The 12620-nt window shown below is 47.3% G+C and overlaps 1 long non-coding RNA gene across 4 annotated transcripts in view; it reads left to right on the forward strand.

Moving 5' to 3' along the window:
- LOC8052935 overlaps window positions 1–12474 on the forward strand; it is a 38374-nt gene extending 25900 nt beyond the window's left edge. For all 4 annotated transcript variants that reach the window (XR_005717382.2, XR_005717385.2, XR_005717383.2 and 1 more), the window contains 4 exons: window positions 3618–3732; window positions 7705–7798; window positions 10350–10425; window positions 10974–12474. This is a non-coding gene — a long non-coding RNA (uncharacterized LOC8052935). The remainder of the gene's footprint in view (window positions 1–3617; window positions 3733–7704; window positions 7799–10349; window positions 10426–10973) is intronic.
- The last annotated feature ends 146 nt before the right edge of the window (window positions 12475–12620 follow it).

The following is a 12620-nucleotide window of genomic DNA, read 5'->3' on the forward strand; positions in this document are numbered from 1 at the left end:
CGTATGGATTGCCTTCGTAACACGGTATGTACACTTTGTTATTGGTATGCCATTTTTATTCTGAGAGACTGCACGTCACTGTCGACCCCGGTCCAACCTTTCTTTGCCGAGTGTCGCGTCAGTATCGAGTTGCAATCGTAAAAGAACGGTCCCGAAGAGCTTACCAACAGCGCGAATACAAGACTTCCATCAAGCGCGCGCGTCCGCTCCGAGTGTAAGCAGGTATTTACGTGGCTCTTGCTGACACTCGTAGTTCAAACGTATCTTTTTTAACGTCGCCTCGCTCCTGCATCTCCGAGGCCGCGAAAAACGCCATCTACGTCGCTTTGCAAACGACTGACACGGGCCGGCCCTTCTGCCAACAATGACGGGGTGGTGACAAGACTCGCTGCACTTCCCAACAGGCATACCGGCGTATGGGACTAGTCCCATGCTGTCGCTGTAGCGCAACATATCTCATTGAATTTCGCTCAGCTGCGATGCGGCGATGAGAGGCGCCGATTCAGGAAATACGTCGGTGACATCAGCGCAGTAAAACCAACCGGCGGACTCTTCCTATACCTCCCATTGGGACTCCAATTGCAGACGGCAGCGCCAAATCTCCCCTAACGGGCGTTGGGTTTCTCCAAAAGAAATAAGAAATAGACAAAACAATACGCGCACCGTCGTCATGGCAACCGCTTGGTTATGGGAGAGGGTGAGAGAAGTGTGTTCCCTCCTCTCCCTCTCTCTCACCCTCGGCGACAAAAAGATGCGAGTTCGTTCGGAGTTCGGAGCAGCCTCCGAACTCCGAACGAATTTGCATCTTATTGTCGCTGATGTTGAGAGAAGAGGGAACTGCTCCCATTGCCGCCGTCTCGTTCTTCTACAATACAATGTAATCTTTTTTAGAACAAAAAAAAGTGTTTACCTTTTTTTGCGAATGTCCGACGCTTCCGAAACAATTGCACTTGACTTTGCCTCGCTCGATTGAGATCGGCTTAGCAACAGTGCATGTTCAGTGACAGCCAGTTCTCATAAAATCGTGAATGAATGAATGCAAAGCACGCCCAGCCGCTGCTGTTTAGCGGCTTAAGATGGGCGCACATCGCCAGTCTGAGCACAAGTCCAAACTTCTTTTGCAAGTTCTCTTTTTATTAGGCACGCTCGTTATACAAAGAAGAAGAAGAAAAAAAAAAAACGTTCATTGCACAGCACAACAAAGTAACAAAATCTACACGAAACTACTATTTAAGTATTCACAGACCTGCAATCACACATTTAACTCTGCGGTAGTTAGCGACAGTGATTCGATCGCCGGGGTTTCTCGCAGGTTCCTTCTGCAGCGAGCTGCTCCACGCACGAGCTACCGAGCTGCGGTGCTCTAACACCGATACCGCCCACACCGCCCATTTTAAGATACATGCGCTGTCCCTTGTGACCTTTTACAATAACTCTTCCATAAAGAAACATGCACCAGCAAGTTTTCGGCAATCCGAAACTGTATAACCAAAAGTATAGCAGCCCGTCTTTACCTTTCGTCACTCGATCGGCAACCCAAAGAACTTGGCAGAGCTGTTGCCACTGGAATTAGAGCACCACTGAGTCGAGCAATGAACAAGGTTTCGTTTGCTCTGTGTACTGGTAGCAGAAATAGACCGATAACCAATAGGTCAACGCTACTGCCCGCTGCCGCAAACGAAAACCAGGCGAAAACCACCACCGCACCGCTGGCACAGGCGCCGCCGAGCAGCCGACGCATCCGCGAGCGCGGCAGCCGACGCGCAACTGTTCTCAACGGTCAAAATACAAAAAACAACCGGCCAATGAGAGCAAAGTATGAGGGCGAAACTTTAGCTAACCAAGATATTTGCTTCATCTTACCAGGATAATTTTTGAAATTTGTAAGCAGCAACAATAATATGTATCTCATCCTATTAAATAAACTTTCCGGCGTAAACCGGAAAGACTTAATAGAATACCAACGGATAAGAGATGGCGCTGAAATAGCAAACCGGAAGACGCTCGAAGTGTCCGCCGGTTGGTAAAACCTACCGGCGCACCCCAACTCGTTGCCGCTACTGCCGAGAGAACTTCCGGTTCCGGAAACGGTCTACGTCACGGCTTCTTTTGCGGTCAGTTGGAGAGAATGAAAAAGTCGATATTTCAATAATTTTTTGTGTAAAAGTTAATAAACCGAGACGAAAACGGATGCCTGTTCGGCATTCAGTGAACATTGACGGTTTAATGTAAAAGTTATCTGGAAAAAGTAAAAAGGTCATTTCATGGTCCCTTTAAGATGGCTGCAAGCGTGCTTGTCGAGATGTGCAGCACTGAGAAACACTAACCAAACACCTAGGGTTTGAATGACAGAACCCTGGTGGCAACCTTCTTTGGGGGGTGGGGATCCAACAGCTTTGCCACGTCATAACTCTCCTAAATGTAGTGAAGTAGCTGGAGGGTGTATCTAAATATGTTTTTTCATTGCACTTGCTTCCTTCATTGGGTTTATCGGAAGTTGAAAGAGCAAAACTTTGTACAAACAAATTGTGTCGAGTCTGCACGAGGAAACTTTGGGAGGTTTTTCATTTGTTAGTGCATTATAGTACTTTGAAATACACTCAAACTGTTTTTTTTTTTTTTACATTATCTAACTATCCCTTTTGCTTAACCTGACATTCTGTAAGTTTTTATGTATTTCCAGTGTTTTGATATTGGTACTTTGCATTGCGATACATATACAGGGCGTTTTTTTTTAAGCTTTACAGATTTGTTTAAAAAAAGCTGTGAAAGGTACACTAATGCGGTTTGTGCAGGTGAGTTATACAACCAGGGGGACAGTGTATAAGGGGGTAATCATAATGATCAGTTGGCTGATTATGTAAAATTTATTAACTTTTTAATTAGTGAAAATAGGTATATGGTTCCAATTAGAAACTTGCTGAGCTTCATCGAAAACCAACTAATCAATTTATTTAGAAGGATATAACGCAGGGGCAGCATTTTTATGGCATTTCATAAAAATACTCTATTTGGACGCGTTTCTAGGTTTCGGCTTCTTATCGAAGCGCATCTCTGTGCCCGCGGTCCTGCTTCCCAGTGGCTGAGACGCGCAACACATGTGCATCCTACTTCCCTCCATCCTACGAGAGAGGCGAGGGGGTGGCTTTGCGCCGCAACCACCAGACAGCAGAATCGTGGGCGTAAAGATGCGCTCCTATAAAAAACCGAAACCTAGAAATGTGTCCAAATTGAGGTTTTTTTTGAACGCCGTAAAATGCTGCCCATCTGATGTCTTCCTTAAAAGAGTTTTCGAAGATGCTTAGCAAGTTTCTAATTTGAACCATATGTCTATTTTTTATTAATTAAAAGGTTAATTTAGAAATTAAATTTAATTAACTGACTGATCATTGCGATTAGCCCCCTATACAATGTCTCCCTGGCCGCATGACTCGCCTGCACAAACCGTGTAAGCGTAGCTTTCAAGGCTTTTTTTAAACAAATCTGTAAAATTTGAAAAAAATAACCCCATATTTTATCCAAATGGAACCAAACAAGCCAAATTGGCTATGGGCCCAGATGGTCTTTCAGTAACGTGTAATATGCATAGACCCTAATAAAAACCGTACTGAATGCAGGGGCTGGGAAACTGCACGGCCGTTCAGGCAGGGAGGCGCCGGGACTGGAGGGGGTCCTCACAGTGGAGCCCAAGCTGCTCGAAAATCGCCACGTGGGAGGGTACCATGACGCCGGGTAAGCGGGCCATGCTCATGCCATCGGGGCTCGGATGGACAGAACTGGGAGTGGCGCAAATTTCCACAGGAAGAACACATTCTAGAGAGTGGCAGCGTCACGTGCAGCATGGGCGAATCGAAGCCTTAGGTTAATGTCGCCAACACCTGGAACAACATTCAAGCACCCAGAAACGTTGCACAGTGACGTGATGACGCCTTTGGAAACTCGCAAAAGTTGTTAGATCCACCACGAATTTCCAAGGCAGACGGCGTAACTTCGGCACCTGTTGCGGTCACGTTGCACGTGGCACCGAGTGGTCGCAGCTGGCAGCACAATCGTTGCCAGACTCCCCGACGATGAGCTTGGCTTGCTCACAGTCAGGCGAGGTTCAGATGAGCAAAAAACTAAGTTTTTTGGGTGGTGACAGTTGAGGCTTCATTGCAGTCAAAGTGGAATGCGTCTTCAACTTGCGTGCTTACCATCTCCTCGTCTGTTGTCCCTCAATTTCCGCTGGATGAAGTCATCGCAGTGACATAACTTTTGCCTTCCGCGTATCCACCACTGCAATGGCAGTGGTGGATACAGAAGACGTCTGTTGTGCTGCAGCTCGTTCTGTGGGCAGACGATTAGCTGAAACCAAAGCAGACACAAGGTGAGACACCACGACGATGGCGACTGCTATGTCTGTTCTTTACCACCACTTCACCAACTGCCAGGATTGCGATGTTTGACAGCACGACAGACAGGTTCTCGCGACGTAATTCGTTGTCTCTTAGTGACCACACTCGATGCATGAGCGGTATGGGACGTTAAACACACCATTCGAAGACACATTTTAGACATTGCATTCAAAGTATGTGGCGTGCCTGTTCTTGAAAGTTTCTGTGTCGCGCGACTTGAAAACAAATCGGTGTCGGTTCGTATCGGAGACCCGAGCGTACTGAAGTAAGTGGATGGCTTGCCTGCCTCGTTAGAGAGAGAATGTTTATTTGCTGCTCTCGTGTCTGGAGCTCCACCATTGTTGTCGATCATTTTTCGCCAAGCAGGCTCTTCGCACGTCGAACTAGGAGGGGCCACGGCACGGTCTTGAACACCCCGTGAGAGTCAGCCCACTCTGTCCAGCTTTGAGGGTGTTGGTGGACAGAGGGGAAAAAAGAGGAGGTCTCGTGATGTGCAAGCGTTGAAATCAGTGGCAGATCCAGGGGGGGTCCCTGGGACCCCGAGCCCCTCCCAAGACATATCAGGCCACCTCCCCTCGCCCTCCCCCCCCCCCCCCCCTCCCCCCGGCCATGCTGCACGGACTGCACAAACAAGAACCTGGCGCGAAACTTTGATGGATTCAAAACGTCTGTATCCAAGCACAGGAAATTTGAACTTCAAAGTTTGGAATTTAAAAACTTTACTGTCGAACATCTGAGGTGATTGTTTAAACTATGTATTGGTGTCATTTCTTGCGACTTGCCGGTTAAGATGATAAGCAGGGCAGCATTAGAGCACACCTGCATCGTCGTGACAATGTGACGCAGAAAAAACAAAACAACGAACCTGTTTTTATTTGATATTGAGCTTTAGAGCAGCGACCTTCACTGTCGTCTTCGGAGGGCTTCGGCTGGTCTGAGGGGATTAAACATTGCCATTCCTGAACATAAGAAAGAATATCTAAAATAAGCAGATTTGAGCATGACAGACTAATGAAACCCTTCTTTAGGCGTCAGGGTGACTGTTCTTTGAGGGTCATTACTTTCCTTCGAGCACCCTGTCCAAGCAATCTGCCTTCGAGCTGTCATTAGCACTTGTGAGTTGGAAAGGCTCTGGATTAGCAACTTCGAATGCCTTTTGTTGCCATGCCCAAGAATTCCTTCAGAGAGGCAAAAAGAGAAGAGCTAGCGTTATTATGAACAATCTCAACGTTATTGGCTGTTACTCCAATCTCATCAGGTCCCCCGCGTAGGGACATAGAAAAAATGTCTGGCTTAGATGAATATGGTGAAGCCTATGCCCTATGGCCACACTGAATGGCAACGAGCAATTGAATTTAATTCCTGGGATTTTGGATTAGAGTTTGTTTCTGTCTGGTGTCTGAGCCAACCGAGTCTTGCTTGTCCGTTTCGACCTTATCGCTTACATCACATGCAGCGCAGAAAAAATGGTAAGCCTTATTATATTGCCTTTAACTTATTTAGTGGTTGTTTTTCATGTTGTATGTTAGCACTACCGAGTCAGCTGAAAGAGTATTTAGGACATAATTTAATAAAATATTCAAGCTTATTTTGTTGGCCTCATTGTGCATTGCATTCTGGTGTAGAGCTTTTTGGCAAATGTTTCGCCATATAATAATAACTGATCTCGGTTATAACGAAGTGCAAAAGAGAACGAGAAATCGTGATCGCTTCGCTGTAGCCACTATTTCGTTATAACCGACTTCATTTATAATCGGTGTCGACAGTAGCCGACGCACAAATATCCTGTGGCAATCTCAAAATCTGAAATTTGTTATGAAGATCCAAAAGAGACGTGGTCTAATTAAACTCTACGCCTGTGATCAAAGGTTCTGTCGCACATGGCTAGGGTTTTATCTTTTTGGTAAATACTGAGAAACCCCAAAATTAACCTCCAAACTAGTTTTATCAAAATCAAAGAAAATGGAAAAAAACTCGAATCGGAGCTGTCCTTAAACAGCCGAAACCCAAGATTCACTGGAAAAAAAACCTGTATTACCGCTTTATTTTATTTTGAACGGGAACACCACCCACACTGAACTGTCCGCGAGGCTGCTGCTTCCTTCATACTCCTTATCGCCTTTCTTTCTCTTATCGGCACGGGACTCACGCACATGCTCCATCGAAGGTAAGGGAATCCTATGCCCTTTCTTCTTCAACGTAAGTCCTGATAAACTCAGATTTTTTTGCGAGTCAGCCTGATCAACCTCCAGAGGGCCGTCTAGCTAGCTAGAGCTTTCATTGCTTTGAGCGTGTCTCCACGCGTTGGTGCCCTAGCTCATAGGTTTGGTAGGGTTTTATGTTTTCGGGGTTTATTTTTCTCAGAATTTGTGGATGCTTTTTCGGTGTTTACTTTCTCCCGCAGATTCAGTCTCCTTTGGTGACCACTTTTGGTGTTGGACGAAAAAACGAGGTTTATCGGAGATTATGTTAAAGAAAATAGGGCATATGATTTCTCAACCTCAGGTGAACATTCGCGTGACCCGAATAATCGAAAGGTCATGCCCGTACCGACGAGGAAAAGAAATGAGATGTGGGGATCCAGAGCAAAAACCAGCCTCGCAGGCAGTTCATTGGAGGCAGTGTTTTGTGCCAAAATAAAACAGTAGATGAAGATTTTCTTCCCGCAAAGGTTGGGCTTTTCTTATTTATTGACCGATTTTGATAAAACTGACATGGGTGTTAAGTTTTGTGGTTTATCGGGATGTACCAAAATCCTAAACCATCATAAGTCGTGCGAAGTGGGCAGAGATGTGAATCAAGATACTGTTATCCCTTGCTTCGAAGCGGGAGATATCGAAATCGTGTCTTGAATTGTGACACTTCATGTTGCTTAGGAGGAAAGACCTCTCTCTACTATTTATATGTGCATTTAAGCAAAGATCCAACACACAGTGAGGTGTGCAGCGAATGTTCCCCCCCTCTCTCCCTCCCTCCCTTTCTTTTTTAATCCTGGGAACCCCCCCCCCCCCCCCCTTGGAGGGCTTCTAAGGATCCGCCCCTGGTTGGGATGGTCCCGCAGGTAACGCGCACTCAAGGGGTAGCCGGTACAGTGTGGGCACGCCGGCCAGCCGCGACGTTTTTACAAAAAGTGGGTGTAGTGCGGTGTCACAAAAGTCTGCGTTTGCGCCCTCTTAATGGGTGTGCCGTCTGCCTGGCTGAATCGGAGTGAGGGAAAGTGTGGAGGCGTTACGCCGCCTCGACTTCTGAGCCTCATTAGCTTGGTCCGGGGGCGTTGCTCAGGGTACTAATGCCCTCTCTCCCGTCGCAGCCCCCCTGGGATCCCGCCGGGAAGGTCGTGGTCCGACGGTTCCTCTCTGCCGCCTCTGAGCTCGGAGGGCAGCCGCAGCTCGAGCAACCTGCCCGTGAGTGTCCCTCGTGGCCCGCAAGGAGGCGGGCCTTTTTTGCGTGTCAGTCTATGCTCCGTTTCACCTTATCTTGTACCGCAGCGAAGGCTAAAAGCGCAAGCTCATAGCATTGGCAGCTGCCCTTTGTGCACGAGAGCTTGTGCCGCCGAGGTGTGCCATAGAGCAAGGAGCTCGCGCTTGCAGCCTTTCCTGCGGTACAACACAAGGTAAAACAGAGTATAGTGCCCAACGTGTCTCTAGCACATTGTTTGCAACTCGACCCATTGTTTGCCACGGAGGCATTCCGTGTCATCGTGACGTTTGATACGACAAAAACGAGACTAAAGGCCGGTTCACACAGTTGCGGCTGTCTACGACCGAGTGCGTTACAACCTCTTATGATCTCTTAAGACGTGAGAATGCACTGGCGCTATCTAATGGGTGGTCGTGGAGCACATGCGTTTTCCGGGTATTTTTATTTTTTTCGCGCATCATTCTTTCACTATTGGCTTGAAAATCTTTTGACAATGTTATAAACGACCATTCGTCTCACAAATAGTACTGCAAAACCTTCGCTTTGGTGAAATTCGGTTCCAGGGCTACCTGATAGTTGGCACCATTGCTCCAGTGGTATGTCCTCGCATCGTAAGAGATCGCACTCAGCCGTAAGCAGCTGTGAGTGTGTGAACCAGCGCAAGATGCAGCGAGTCTCTCGTGTTGTTTGATCGAATGCCACCACGGTACACTGTTCGGCTTCTTGATTCCAGTGAAGAATGGGCTTTACCACGAGCGTTGCTTGGGAACAGCAAGTTTCTTTCATAAAATTCCAAATTGGGCGCATTGATCTTGAAAGATTTTCCGAGCGAACCTATCGTCTACGGTCACTGACAGGATGAGAGCGGCAGGGAGGACTACATGCGCAAACATAGTGATGTGATGCTTTCACAGTCGTAGATTGGCTGGGGTGGCTCGTAGCAGCTGCTGCAGTGCTTCGTGAGGTAAATCCGAGTGTACACCAACTTGTGTTTTCAAACAAAGCGGAACACACCACTGGCACCGCGCATGCGGAGTGGGGTGGAAGCAAGAAGCATCGCGTCCCGCATCAACAAACCATTGGAATGGAACGATGTCGCCGCCGGTGTTAGTCCCCATGCTCTTTTCCGTGTTGGGAAATATTGGTTCTATGTTTTCCTCGTAATGTCTCACTACTTTCGTGGCCTGAGCGAAATTAATCAGGCTTCTTATACCGCTAGACTTTGCATAAGTAGTGTGGCCTATGGCAATTCATTCCGCATGATGCTGCAAAATGGACACTGAAGCCTGATTCACATAATGAAATTTTGCTCGGTATTTTCAGCCTCGACATCACTCGCGCTTCAAATGTGTGGACGGTCGCTGCAGTGCTTGCCATCGATAGTGAAAATATCAAGCAGAATCGGACCAAGTGGATCAGGCTTAACAAGTCGGTGATAGCCACTGGTAACAATGATATCTATCATTTTGTGTTTACTGTCTCCACTGAGCCCACTTACCCCAAACAGCCTTCAAACTTAAAAATATTTTGAGGCCTGCACTTACACTTATCACAACCTTTTGTCTGCTGGCTGTTGTTGTTTGTACGTGCAGATGACAGTTCGAACGAGTTTGGAAACGCAGACAACAGTTTGAGCGATCAGACGGCCATTTGAATGTAAAGCTGCACTGAATGTGGTCCGTGGGTGGTCTGGACAACTTGGCAGTTTTTCTGCGTTCATGTTGGAACAAAACAAATGCATTTGACGGACCCCAAGGATCCATGAATTCAGCCCAAAGTGCTTCCCGCACAAGCAGCCATGGTCGGATAGTGTCTGGTTTTCCCTTTTTACGGTACCTATCCACATTTTCATACGTACCAAACGGGCAAAAAACACATGAAAGCTGATCTTCACACCTTTCCCGGCTCCTTTGGTACAGCCCCAGTTGCGGCATTTTGATGAAAAGGCAGTTTTTAGTGTGGTTTATTCCAGAACAGCACAGGAACGCCCATCCTGGATTCCGCCCACACACTTCGACAGGAAGTGCGCACGAAGTGCCATTACCATGACGTGACGTAACTGAGTTGAGTTGTCGTATAGTATCTGCACTTCTTTCGGCAATAGACCTTTCCGGAAAATAACATAAGGCCTGTCAACCCAGCAGTGCACCGCCTGGCTCAGGGCATTGTGGGGCTGTTCCAATGTAGGCTTGGGCCAGCTCGTACGCTCCGTACATACGGAAGCTGGCTCAATTCTTTTCTTCTTACCAGTCTGTGTTCAGAGAACAAAGAACACAGAGCAAACGCATTCCAAAGCTGATGCATGCCCTGTTTTGTTGTCATACTGCTTTTTTTGTGTTCTGAAATCGCAAAATGCTAAGCAAACATGAACCGCTCCTTTTACTTACGGGCACTATTTCACGTGCCATGCATCGGATTGCCGTAGTGCGTTCACAAACCAATGGGAGGTGCCGCATATTTCGGAAATGGTCCACTAGCCAAAGGGCATTGTCATAGTGGGACATGTGCTGAGGGGATGCTTCCGTCTTTTGCCAGGCATCGTCGACATCCAGCCGGCAAGGGACCAGCAGCGGCTCTTCAGTCTCCAGGCTGCCTCCTATTGGCTCATTGTGTAAGTGGCCCCATCGTGTGAAATGAAGCCCCGTTTGTCTTGTGCACTTGCGTTACGAAGGAGTGGCAGAATAGGGGAAGGGGGGGGGGGGGGTGCACGCCAGTACGAGCCGCACACCGTTTGTTTTCTCGGACCAGAAAGGCAGGTTGACCTGAGCCCCACCCGTGTACCTTCTTTGCATTCTAGTCGCATCACTGGCACAGGGGTAGGAGTAGATGCACGCGTTTCGGCGCATTGGAGGCTGCCAGTGTCATACGTAGCATTCTTTGCTTTCTGACTTAAACTTGGGGTACATCATGGCTTGGTTTTTTGGGTTTTTTTCTAGGGACGAACAAATTTTAGCATTAGTTTAGAGAGATCGATACATATGTGTGTCAGTTACATTACCCTGGCAGCAGTTGCACCCAATTCTTCGACGTACTGCAAAACATCATCCTGGTTCGGAGGCTCGACACTGGCGCCACTCGCATCTGGACTCTGAGTGTCTCCCAGTCCGGGAGTCCCCTGTTGCTGTGTCGGTCTGAGAGCGCGTCCCTCTTCCTGTGCAGCCCTGGGAAGCCTGTGCCTCGAGGGACGCCGGATGTCTGTGACCTCCAGGCCCCCAACGAGGAGTGCCAGGGGCTCGCATCTGCCCAAGCACTGAATGTCCCGTGAGAAGACTGTCAGCAGCGTCGGACGAGTGAGCAACGCTTGCCACACGGCCACATGTAGGATCCTCTACAGCCTGCAGTGCACTTGCCAGTTTTCTCGCCGTCCGGCGTGGTGTCACATACCGTCGGGTGGCAGTGGACTTTCTTTTCTCTTCGTCGCTGTGGACAAGTTCTGACGGACTTGCGCTTCCCTGGTTGCCTTTTGGGGGGTTGATGACTGTTGTCCCAAGACGGGTTGATCTTCTTGCCACTCTTGCGAATGTCGTTCTTTCTTGTGGGGAGGAGGGGGCTTTGAGGTTTCTTCTTTTGTTTTGTGTGTCTGCCCCTGCTTCAGGCCACTAAACAAGCTTGGCAGCATCGTTCCACGGTGCTCGTGCGATGTAACTGCGAAGCAAAACAATCGGGTTTCCGCAGTGCGAAGAGCAGCAACTAGGTGCACCTCGAAGGATCCCAACGAAGTTCTGGGCCACTTTGAATTGTTTGTTGAGTGCTGTCATTGATGGTTAGTATGGCTGTGCTCTATACCCAGGATTGTGTGCAGCATTGTCAGCGGAATGGGTGTAGCTGCGACTTAAAGAAAGGGCTTTGGTTGGTTTGTCTGGTGTTTAGTAGAGCTGGTTCTTATGTCTTGTGTGACATTGTAGCACGCCAGGTGCAGCTCGCAGACCCACAAACACACACACTTCACATAGTCGGTATGCACCACCATGCCAAACTTATGTGTGGTTCCGAAATGTGCACCTTTATCTTTTGCCCCCCGTTTTACTTTTGATATCCTTCGGGATATTGCTATGCCCTCTGCAGTATGTAAATGGGACCTTTCAGTGCATATTTGAACTTGAATATCTGTTACTCGTTTCTTTGGACATTGCACCTTGGGAAAGTTAGATGAAATTATGGTTGTATTTTTTTGTTTATCCTTCCACGATTGTCCTCACATTGTACAATAGCCACGTTTGATTTACTTACACCTCCTGCACCGGTACAGAAAAGTGTAGGCTGGTGTACCTCCGGCCATATCTAAATACACTTACCGGATCCAGTAGGCTGCCCTACACTTTTCTGCACTGGTGCAGGAGGTGTAAGTATATCGAACGCAGCTACTGTTCCTTGGTAAGAATATTTTTGTATCTTCGTGTACTTTTTTTTTATTGCAATTTTTTTTAGAAATTGCACCTTGGGAAACGTGAGATAAAATTATGGTTGTATTTCTTTTTTTTTTTTTTTTCACATTGTGCAATGTTTTTTGGTAAGAATACTTTTGTAGCTTCGTGTGTGTATTATTTATTTATTATTATTTTTTTTTTCTTTTCAGATGAGATTGTTGGTATTATTCGAGTCAGAAAATCGCCCGAGACAGATTATATTCCGTTTCCGAATTAAAACTTGTTTCAAACCACCTGTTTCCGTGATTTCGGTAACATGCGCCACGCTATGATACAAAATATGAAACAAATAATAGCTGAAGTTCCCACGTAACTATTTTGTGCTGGAACACCTTTCTCTTAAAATTTGCAGAAAAACTCGTGTAGCTTTTCGTGGGTG

The sequence above is a fragment of the Ixodes scapularis genome, unplaced genomic scaffold (genome assembly GCF_016920785.2).
Source record: "Ixodes scapularis isolate PalLabHiFi unplaced genomic scaffold, ASM1692078v2 PGA_scaffold3__209_contigs__length_174095766, whole genome shotgun sequence".
NCBI lineage: Eukaryota > Metazoa > Arthropoda > Arachnida > Ixodida > Ixodidae > Ixodes > Ixodes scapularis.